Genomic DNA, 12,467 nt, shown 5'->3' with positions numbered 1-12,467 from the left:
TGAAATGTACAGTTAGATAATTCTGGCCATAAATTGTCTATGATCAACCACATTATCTCTTTGGGATAGATTAGTAGTAATTCACGGTCTTTAGAGTGTATCACAATCACCTGGCGAACTTGTTAAAAGACATATTTCTGAGTCCCATGACCAGAATTTCTAACTCAGTAGGAATGAGATGGAGCCTGAGATTTCGCATTTTTAACAAGCTCCCAAGGGATGCTGATGCAGCTGGTCCTCAGAGCATACTTTGTGTAACACTAGGCCAGGTTATCTATATCACTGCAATAAATCTCTGATGAGAAACTGTTAGTTAGAGAAAGTGACTAAGATGGTTATCTAGCCAATTAACAGGAGGCCTGGAGCTACAAGGTAATCTTTGAAGTCTTGACTCTGTATCACTGGTACCCAGAATTGGAATTTCAAGGACCAGTTAAATTGCAAAGTTAAATGAGAATGATGTATATTTGCTTCCTCATTATGAGATAGATGATAGATAGATGGACAGTTAGGTAGGTAGGTAGATAGATAGATAGATAGATAGATAGATAGATAGATAGATAGATAGATAGATAGATACATATAGACAGACAACAGGAGAAGAAGACAGACAGGAGGAGAAGAAAGGTAGGTAGGTGGGTAGGTAAGTAGGCAGATAGAGATAGCATAAGCTCAGAATGTGTGCCTTTTAAATGAAGCAAAATTACTTCAAGAAAAACTCAGTACTTTGCTCTTACTTTTATGCTTGTACCACAAAAGAGGGAAACCTCCCAGGGGATTCGACATTTTGTAGGGCGTTGGGTTACTACTTCTTTAGGAAACACTTTCTCAATGGCTACATAGACCCAGCTCTACATAGACTCTTCATCTGGTTCCCAGATGGAGTGTTTAATTTCTTTACTGAAGGAAAAGTTTGGTGACTGCTTGATTAATTTAACTTCATTCTTCTTTGTCATTAGAACAAATCTAAATGTCTCAGCTGACAAACACCACTTTAGAAACATCCTGATTCTGATAAATGGTTTCCTAAAATGCCTTGAAAGTATGATTAGCATAGATGCTTGTTTGATTCTGAACTCCTGGCTCTCCTGAGAGCCACTGGGGTAGGGACAGGAATCCAGACCGAGAAGGGACCGTCACGCCCTCAAAGAGAGTTTGAGATTAGTGTGAAGGACCAGTATTTGTGACTCTGTGAATTTTTGAAGTCCTGTTTTGTTGTTTTGTTTTGTTTTTTCTATTTTTCCATTTTCAGGTTCCCAAAGGAGGAGAGCTCAATTATTCACTGTTACAAAAATGGCCATTGATTATCTTGAATATCCAGATGAGGAAAAATGGAAAAGGTAATGATACCGACTGCTCAGCTGCTTAAATAGTCAGCTTTTTATGAATAGATATAATTATTTTTCACACCTTACTAAATAACATGAAGAGCGGAAAAGAAACAGTATTATTGGTGATTTTTTATCAGGTTTCTCTAAGTCTCAGTCATTAAGTAATTATTCAAACAAATGAAGGAAGACAGCATAATCTATAACTGTACTAAATAGCTATTAAAGGAAGAATATCTCATTTTAAGATAAAGTACACAAATGGTATACAACTCAAGTAAAGTATCTTTTTTATGTATTTTACCACTTCATGAAAAACAAATTACAAGTAATTCTATTTAATGATTACATGACATGTACAAAATAATGCACCGTTACAATTTCTAATCTTTATCATTATGATGGATTGTTTTCGCTAACATTATTAACTATAACTGTAGCTCCTTTTATAAAGCACTTTTCCTGTGCAGTGTTTTGCAGCATAACTGAAGTTACTCCACACATCTATAGAGTTAGATACTCTTGGGTTCTTTTTAAAGAAACTGAGGCTAAGAAAGTTAAAAGACGTAAGTGTCTGTCAGCTAGTATTTAGAAGACCTGCCTAGGGATTAAATTCATGAGTGCCTGACTCCAAAACCCATTCTAGTCCCTTCCACACTACTACCAGCTATGAGGTTCTAAGATAACACACTTAATATAACAGGGTTCAGTGCTCAGTAAGATGATGGAGGTGTTGCTCCATATGTACCTGCCCCAAATGGCATTTGGGAATATAGCAGCTTAGCATTCAGTGTTCCCTAGCCTCAGTTTCTTGTTTTCCTTTACCACGCATCAACTCTCGGTACCAGAGGCCTAGTGGGAATGTCTGGTTGACCAATGTTCCTATTTCTATACCCTAATTCCTGTTCCTCTAACTTTACTCACAGAGAAAAACCGTACTTCACTTTATCTGGGATAATTTATTTACTATTAAAATACACTCAACCTCTCATTCTCTCAACAGTTTGTCAATATAGATTTTGCCCACAATAGCCAGACAGCTAATCCAATTACCCCAGGACAAGGAAGGGGATGCCCTAAATTAAGGGAACTTGGGAGATGCACCTCATGTAAACATCTTTCTGTATCTTTCCTAAAGTTAGTCCCTATTTCTTCACCCCTTCCCTTCGATGAGAAATTTGTCTGATTATTTCATCAATACAGGTCACTCTGGTATCATAGAAAGAAAATGGCCTCTGGAATCAGATAGATCTGAGATACAGTCAGTGTTCACTCTAAGTTGTAATAGTTTTGACTGCACCATTAATGTCTCTGAGTCTCAAATTTCATGTCTGTAAACTGCTGCGAAGAGTTGTTTTGAGGATATAAGGGGCATTTATATACAAGAATTCGGTACATCAAAATACTCAAATAATTAACATTTGTTCCCTTTCCTTCTTCCTATTCTGGGAATGTAATGAAAAAGAAAAAAAAAAAACATGCCTAACATCAATAATACCTCAAACTACAGTAGGGGAGAGAGAGAGACCTAGAGGCAAATCAGTACAAAAATGATACTAAATAGTCCAGCAACTTATCTACCTGTTCCTTTCCTTTATTCAAAAAGCATTTATTAAAAAAAAGTATTTATTCCCCTTCACCTTTTTCACCCATTCCCCACTCCCCTCACCTCTAGCAACCATCAGTTTGTTCTCTGTATTTATAAGTCTGTTTCTGTTTTGTTTTGTTTGTACATTTGTTTTGTTTTTTTAGATTCCACATATAAGTGAAATCATACAGTATTTTTCTTTGTCTGACTTATTTCACTTATCATAATACCCTCTAGGTCCATTCGTGTTGTCACAAATGGTAAGATTTCATTGTTTTTTATTTCCAAGTACGATTCCATTGCATATATGTACGACATCCTCTTTATCAGTGGACACCTAGGTTGCTTCCATATCTTGCCTATTGTAAGTAATGTGCAATGAACATAGGGGGGCACTGTAATAACTCTGCACAGTGACAGATGGTTACTAGACTTACCATGGTGATCACATCATAATGTATATAAATGCCAAATCACTACGTTGTACATGAAAACTAATATAATATTGTATGTCAACTATACTTCTAATGAAAACAATTTTTTAAAAAGAAGAGGAAATGAGGACACAGATAGATAAAGACCATGTGAAAACACAGAGATAAACTGACCATCTAAAACCCAAAGAGAGAGGTCCCCAGAAGAAACCAATCCTGCCAACATCTTAATCTTGGACTTCTAGCCTCCAGAATCCAGAGAAAATAAATTACATTTGTTTGGTTTTTTTACAAAAAATGCATTTATTGATTGTCTACTATGCTCCAGGCACAAAGGGTGACAGTAATCCAGACATTTAAAGAGCTATGAGAGTTCCAGAAGGTGGGGGCAGTAGGTGCAAGTGCCCAGAGACAGAAATACCTGATAGATTTAAAGATCAGGAAAGAAATTCACACAGGTGGTGAACCTGGGGAATGGTAAGACATGACATTGAAACAAGGCAAATGCTAGGCTTTGAGAAGTCTGATCCAGTCCCTTCTCTCATTCTGAACTGATCGTTTCCTTAGATCAAGTTGGCTTTATTCTTACAGAACTACCAGATATGAATATTGCTTTATTTCTGAATGATCCTGTCTGTCGGCTATTTGTTACAGTGATCTCCTTTTTGTTTTCCCCTATTGTCACTATAGACATTCTGACTTTAGTGAATGTCATAAATAAACAATATGACCAAAGCATTTCACACTTTTCAGATGACCACATCTGGCAGGATTACATAATCATGGAAAGCACAGCTTCTGGAGTAGGAGCAGCCAGGTTTAGATCCCCAACTGAGGCTTGTGCTGGCTCCGGAACAGAGAAAGTCCCTTCACTTCTCTAATCCTATCTCCTCTTCTGTAAATGGAAGCAGATGGTTCTAAGAATTAAATTCTGTTCCAGTGTTCTTAGCATAGCACCTGACACATAAGGACCCAATGCAAGATAGTCACTGATGTTATTAATATGTGGTATCACTTTTCAAAATAAACATCTCACTTGACTACTGCTCTCAAAAACCAGAAGGTATAGAGTAGTCTTTATTTTTAAGATAAATTTATAACTGCCAACATGTTTACCTGCAACTTCTCTAAATTAGGTAAAATTATGAGTTAATCACATTTAAGCAGTGATGAGTTTCTCTGTTTTCATAAAGTCTCATCTTATGGGAACAGACATGATTCTAAAGAGAGTTGTCTCTGCAGCACAACCTCAGACTTGAAGAGCTCTTATGAATTCATTTATTCATTCCTTCATTTACATATTCATTAAGTACCTGGACCCTCATTATCCCGGTATAATATGGAAAGGGATAAATCACATTCTTATCCTTAAGAGGCTCACAGTTTAACAGAGAGTAAATAAACACTTCCATTAAATTAGTTATAATACAAAAAGGCACAAAATGCTAAAAGAAGCATCTTAGGAGTGAAGATGGACATCGTAACTCCGTATGACATACATCACAGTGGGTCTTGGAACAGCCTTCCTGGAGGAAATCACACCTGGGCCAACTTTTAAGGGTAATTAAGAATTTGTAAGATAATATAATGAGAAAGTATATTCTCGGTGGTCCTGGTTAGAGACCTAGTTAGCAAATGAGTGGTGACCAAAGAGCCACTAGGTCACGGGGTTGCACTCAGAAGGCCAGCCATGAATATAGGATTCATAGGGAGCATGGGAGGGGCAGACCTCCCATGGAGGTGGGAGTCTTCTGAGCTCAGATTTGGGTCCAGCAACCGGAGAGCTTCCCATACTGGCCATATAAAGACAAATCAATCAGACAACTTCTGGAGAATCCAGCAATGGGGGATCATCCGAGCTCCCATCATGCTGTTTTATTTTTTGGCGGCTCCAGAATTCCAAGGCTGTCTCCTTTCCATTTAGTCTAAATAGGAAGCAGAACTAAAACATTGGGGAGCCCCATTCTCTGGTCTTCTTTCTCCTTTTTCTGCTGGGTTCCCAGTGGGTTTAATCTTTTCTAGGCTCAGTGTGGTTCATCCTCTTCTCAAGCATAACCCATGACACTGTGGACCTCCTTGTAAAGTCCCTGGGGGACTGTCAAGGTCGGCCAAGATATCTATGTCCTCAAGGAACATATACTCAATGTGCTTGTGACTACAGCCCAGAAGAGGCGACTGCTGTTCTATTCTTTCAGAGTCTCTGTTCTCATTGGGAGAGATCCTGTAACACTCTTAAATGTTCAAATTAAATTGTGTATCTGGTAGGTTGTCTTATCCCTCAGCAAGTCTGGAAGACAATACTAGAAGCACCTCACATTGCACAGTGGTCCCTTCTAGCTCTAAAATTCAATGAGTCAAGATAAAGTTCATCTCTCTAATCCCTACAAACTCATAGAAACCTTCCCTCCTAAAGACTTGAATAAGGCTGGTCTCTAAGTCATAGACCTGAGCTTATGGTTTGTTAATATCAAAGACAGGAGAAAAATAGTTGGAACTAGCACTGGAAAGACTAGCCTTGTTATTTCTTGATTTATGCCCTCACCTCTTTAGTAAACATGATGTGCCCTAGCCTATAGAAATACACACAATAGTTCATCTTTGGGCAGTACTTTTGGGGAACTTAAAAAAAAAAAAAAAAAAAAAAAAAAGACAAACCATCTTGTTTCTACTGATAATAGAAAGAAACCCTAAATCATATTCTTAATGAATCCATATGATTTAACCATCCATTAATGTATCTAATTCCATTCTCCCAGAATACAGGTTAATTTTAGAAAATACAGTTTTACTGAATAAGTTGATGTCTCACTTCCTGAACATTTCTGATTATTTGTGATTCTTTTTCTAAGTTGCTTATAGTAAGTACCTGAAATATCTCATCAGATAATACGGGAGGCAAAATAATGGCTCCCCAAAGACGTCCTAATCTCTAGAACCTGTGAATAAAAAAGAACTTTGCAGATGTAATTAAGGATCTTGAGGTGAAAAGATTATCCTAGATTATCTAGGTGGGCCTAATATAATCACAAGGGTCCTTATAAGACTGAGACAGGAGGGAGAAAAGAGGAGTTGTTATTTCAGTGGGTATAGAATTTCAGTATTCCAAGGTGAGAAAGTTCTAGAGATCACTTGCAAAACAAATATGCATAGAGTTAACACTACTGCACTGCACACTTAAAAATGGTTAAGATGATACATTTTATGTTGTGTTTTTTACAATAAAGAAAGGGAGAAGGACAAGTCAGGAGTGTTAAAGTCAGAGAAGGCAACGTAACAATGGAAGTAGAGGTTGGACTAATGCAGGGCAACAAGCCAAGGAATATGGGCACCCCCTCTAAGCTGGAAAGTACAAGGAATGGATTCTCTCCTAGAACTTCCAAAAGCAACATAGCTTTGCAAACACCTTAATTTTAGCCCCAGAAGACTCATTTTGGACTTCTGACTTCCAGAATATAAGGTAATAAATTTGTATTGTTTTAAGCTAATATGTTTGAAATAATTTGTTACAGCAGCAATAGGAAACTAATACAGATACTAATACCTTCCATGTGCCCATCATTTGGCCCTACTTTCATATAGATTATAACAATTTTGTTCTTGTAACCTCCCTCTGAGTTGTGCAAAACTTTTATGATTTCCATGTCTCAGATAGGACACTGAGCTTTTGAACTGAGTAGATGTGTCCATGGGCAGACAATGAGTTTGGGCTGTCAAGCAAACCTGATTTCTTATCTAATCATGTCTTCACTGTAGCACACTGTCTGTGAGAACAGGTCCCATCATCTTCATCAATAGTCATACCAATACTTCCTTTTATTGCCTTCTCACTGTCTCAAGCTATGACATGATAGTAAGGGACATCGTGGTCCTACTCTTCTGGAAGATCCCCTTTGTATACCTGTCATGACTTATAGACTTTAAGGATATGCCCTCAGAACGCTTGTTAAGGACTGAATTTTGTGTCCTCAAAATTCATAGGTTGAATCCCTAATTTCCAATAGGGTGGTATTAGGAGGTGGAGCCCTTCAAAGGTAATTAGATTTAGATGAGTTCATGAGGGTGGAGCCCACATGCTGGGATTAGTGTCCTTATGAGAAGAGGAAGTGACGATGGAGCATGGCCTTCTTTGGTTGGAGACAGCATTCCCAGAGGGTGGAAGAGCTCTTTACTGCATCACTGCAGCCTAAGTGGACAAGAACCAATTGACTGGCCGCCACACAACTAACTAAAGGGCAACACTTGAAGTGACACTTTCCAGATAGAACAAACATGCGATTGGGTGTTTTATATACTTCATCTCCTCTACTCTTCACAACCATCTGGTGAGGCCGGTGCTCTAGGAGTGCTAGACTGATCAAGCAATCGATTGATTGATTTTACTGCCTTCACCACTTTAAGACAAACTGCTTTTTGAGAACATCACATTCTCAGCTGTCTTCATATACCCATGGCTTACCCATCACTTTAGCCACCTTTGTAAGGTTTCGGTCTCACCTGATTCAGCTTTTATAGTTAAAGAGTTGGAGGAATGGCAGATACACCTTGCAATTAGTTCTTTACATCAGAATGGATTTGATTTTTGACATCAATGAACAAACCCATTTGTCTATCCCCACATTTCAGTACTAAAAATCCATCATAGTTATCTGCCAGCTGTTGGTACACCCTTGTCATGGTTTCTTACTGAAAAATGCTTCCTAACCTCCAGTGAAGTCCTCACTACATTTGCAGTTTCCAGGTATTTGAAGAGCTTGCATTTTTAATGAATTCCAAATGTACTCGCTCAAGCAACCATGGAAATAATAACTGCAGAACAGTACATTTCAGACATTAATCATAATTACTTAATAATACCAAACAAGGAGATTTTATTACAAACTGAGACTTTTTATTTAACTTCAGAATCAAAATAACTGTCACGTTTGCACATATCCTAAATGATACCACATATTTCCAAATACCTACACTCAACAGTTTAGTCACAAAGAAATATTTTGTCAGCTAATTTAATTTAATTGCATGGCATAATCATTTCACTTATTTCTCTAAAAACAGACATTTTAATAAGAGTACTGCAAGGAGACTGTAAAAATTTCACTCTCTCAATTGGTGGGAAAGGTGCCTGCCTCAAGTTACCAGACAATTACAGATTCGGGGGGTTTCTATAGCTCTTCAATGTACTTGTTCTATACCATTAGTCACCAGGTGAAGCCCATCACCAATAGCAATGCCCGTCAACAATAGCCCCAGAGAATTTAACACTGATTGATGGCAGGTCCCCTGGAATTGGTTGGCAGAATTTCCAATTTTCTGTTGGGAAATTGCTTATTTCTCCAAGTCTATTCCCATTTCTACAAGTGGACAGCAAGCTGAGATTATACATTATTATGTGTCTAAATATAAAATTGTGATGGATGATGTCACACATTTAAAGAGAGCTAAGCACTTAATTTAAGATTTTTAAAGTTTAAAGGAGTTTAAAATGTATTTTTAATCTTTCTCAGGAATTCCTGGGCTGACCCGCATTGTGGGAAATACTGAGAGATTGCCTAAAGATGGTCATTTATACAGAGTATCATTTTCATAAAATTACCCTTTTAGATTCTCAAAGCAGTAGCATCATAACTTTCTTGTAAAGATATCTAAGGATTTCAGGCTTATCAAAGGACTTGAAGGGATAAATAGCGTTCTTTTCCTCTAAGAGCACTCATACTAATTTGGCAGTGAGGAAGGAAACATAAGCAACTCAGCTCAAAAACCACATTAAAATCAGAAGACAGAGTTTGGGTGTTATTTGTTTGAAAACATATATTAGGTGTCAATTTTTTTAAGTGTGTATTTACAGTGGTGAAATATTGTATTTTACAAGCATATTACTCTGCAAGTACTTTTGTACATAGAAATTCTACCAAATTCTTGAATTAAGTATTAAATAACTGGCTGCCTATGTAAAGGTATCACAGGCAACAGGTAACAATCCAATGACAAGTCTGAAATTTATGGGTCACTCTAGAGAAACAAACTACTAAAACCCTCAAAATCCTAATGTTCAACACAACTGCTTCATGTATCTGAGGATTAAAAATGTTTTTATTACTTTAGTTTTTTTACACAAAAAAAATTGTAAAAATATAGAGAAGCACAAAGAAGAAATCTAAAGTATGTACAGAAAATTCAAAGAACAAATTAAACCAAATTCTTCTCTTCACTCAGAAATAATTACCATTAACATTTTTGTTTCTTTTTCATACACTCACAAAACACACAAATATGTGATTATGGAGAGAGAGAAAGAGAGAGAGAGAGAGAGAGCACTTAACAAATGTTTGAATGAATGAACAAATGAACTGCATCTCAGTGTTGCCTATGGATTCCATGTCTAAGATGTCTTTCGCTTCTTGTCTGTTTCATCTACTTTTCCCACACTGGAGTTACCCATGTAAACACAGGCAGAATGTAGAAACCTTACTTCAGTCAATGGTCTATATTTCTAGAATAAATCCAAGTCACATGATGTGAACTTTGTGTCCTGTGTTCCTCATGAAAACTCAGTGAAGCAGATTCTATCATTGCTCTGATATCACCTGCAGATCCTTATAAGCCAAGGAGTGTTTCCTGTGTCTCTCTGCCTGAAGATGTTTCTGGAATATGGTAACATTACAGTGCCTAGAAATTAATGCTCTCAAAGCAACCCTCAAACCAGTGAGGGGTAGGAGTTGATGAGTAAAATACCCAGCTTCCCCGATCCTCAGTGGAACCATTCGGAGGCATGTTCTATGCAGGATCTCCAGTGCTATTTGAGACTTGGTTGCCCTTGGCAAACAATCACTAAGAGAAATTTATTTGGTTTTCTTCCCTTCCTTGTCTCAACTTGCCCACTTCCTCATAGAAAATAGAAAACTTGGGATCATTTCCCTGGAACTGAACCCAAATCCTTGTCTCTGGGGATTGTCCTTTGGGACAATACAAGCTAAGACATTGGGGAATTATGTAAGTATCTATTGCACAAAGCTACCAAAACAATTTATTGAGTTAATACAAGTAAAGTACTTAGAAGAGAGACGGGGATGCAGTCTGTGGATGTTAGCCTCTAGTATTATTACCTAGGCTTATTCGTTATTCTCTACTATTATTTTTCTCCTCTGACCTACTTCCCCTTAATTTTGCCAATCTTCGTTCCCTATTTAGGTCTACAACTTTCCTCTTGGTATTTGTCTCAATTCCCCATCAAATTTCTAAACAAAGTTCACCTACCTCTTTTTGAACCTACTTTTAGTAGTTACCTTTCACCTTGTCCTTCTCTGAAATGAACCAACCCAGGCCACCTCCAACAGCTTTCAAGGTGGGAAAGCGAAACTGGACAGATCTGATTAAACAGACTCACATTACTGCTGAAAAATGACTGAGACGACTCAGATTTTCCAGTTTGGCCTTTTTTTCTCCCTCTGGAGAAAAACATTGCAAAAGCAATTCATCGGCAGATATTTAAGTCCAATTATAATACTTGTACATCTAATTGACCAAGTGCACATGTTGCTGATAAGCTCATTCTCCCTTTATGCTGGTTTCAGTGCTCTGAATTTCTTGAGTTAATTTTAAAGTAGGAATCATTCTAGAACAATTCCAGAATATCTGACTTTACAAAGCAATTCCCGGATGTGTTATGAGCAATGACTTCACTACATAAAACCCTCAGAATGTAGTCAGGTACTTCCTTTCTTCATAATTCACTTTTATCTCCTCTCCGAACCACCAAAGTCTGTGAAACATTGTGAGTGTGCAATAAATACACCTTGATGGATTAGCTCTAAAATTATAAAACAGTGAATTCTCTTTGTATGTGGATATCTCTAAAACAACCAGAGGATCTCTATTTAGATTAGTTGCCCCAAAAATGTATAACTAATGTTATAGATATTAAAACACCTTTGAGTACAAACTTCCAGTTATAAAAGAAATAAGCCCTAAGGTTGTAATGTACAGCATGGTGACTACAGTTCATAAAACTGTCTGCATATTTGAAAGTTGTCAAGAGAGTAGATCTTAAAAGTTCTCATCACAAGAAAAATAATTCTGTAACTATGTGTGGTGATGGATGTTAGACTTACCGTGGTGATCATTTCAAACAATTTTTAAACACTAATATTCATTGATTGCCTACTTTTGATCCTGGATTATTTTTTTAAATGAGTAAGTACTAGTCCCTAACCTCTAGAATCTCTCTGACTAGGATGAGACACCTAAAGACACTTGAAAATTACAATGTCATATGAAATTGTCATCATATACATACGTAAAAAATACTATAAGAACATATAAAAAGCAATTACCTCTGTTGGAAGAATGTTAGTTGAAGGTTTAAAAAATAAAAAGATAGTATTTTGTTTGGATCTAGACTGCTGAGGAGTTTCAAGTTGAAGACATGGCATAAGGCGAAAGTGCATTACAAACTGGTAATTACGTATTAAATACTAAGGCAGATCAATTTGAGAGATTGTTACCAAGTTGGTCCCAAAGAGCATTAAATATCATGCAAAAGTCTTGTTTATATTTGTATCAACAATGCTTTCCATTAAAATTTCATTCATAAAAACATAAAATAGAATGGAGATAGTCTACCCACCACATATTAGTTGCCCTTTGTAAATAAAGCCCAACTCAGACCCAGGCATGCAAAGCTTAACATTGTTTTCCGACCACTGCCATTCAGTCAGTCATCTGGGATTGTGACAGGGGCAGAAGGCAGATGTCCCACGGCGATATGGAAAGTTTAAAAAAAACCTAATGAACCATGTTTCCATTAATTTGGTCATGTCCTAGAACCATTGTTACCCTTAATGGAGGGCCTCTCTATGCGGGGCACAGGCACTGCTAAATCTTTATCATCCTTGCACGATGAAAATCAAAGTCACAGAAAACTGATGCAGACAGATTCGAAGGACATCTGAATGCAAAGTTCCATCAAATTATAAACCTATGTAAAGGTAAAGGTCACACATACATGGCATATGTATGTTTACCTATATCTGAAATATACATATAGTTACTGAAAAACAAATGCCTATCGTAGAATAGAGGATAAGGAGGTGTCAGTGGCAGATATTGAACTTTAATTAA

General features: G+C 37.1%; 1 pseudogene; it reads left to right on the top strand.

Moving 5' to 3' along the window:
• The window catches only part of LOC117034759 (Y-box-binding protein 1-like), a 40,013-nt pseudogene that overhangs the window by 136 nt on the left and 27,410 nt on the right, over window positions 1-12,467 (top strand).

This window comes from Rhinolophus ferrumequinum, chromosome 15 (genome assembly GCF_004115265.2).
Source record: "Rhinolophus ferrumequinum isolate MPI-CBG mRhiFer1 chromosome 15, mRhiFer1_v1.p, whole genome shotgun sequence".
NCBI lineage: Eukaryota > Metazoa > Chordata > Mammalia > Chiroptera > Rhinolophidae > Rhinolophus > Rhinolophus ferrumequinum.
The sequence above is the reverse complement of the archived record's forward strand: the minus strand, read 5'-3'. Positions and strand labels throughout refer to the sequence as shown.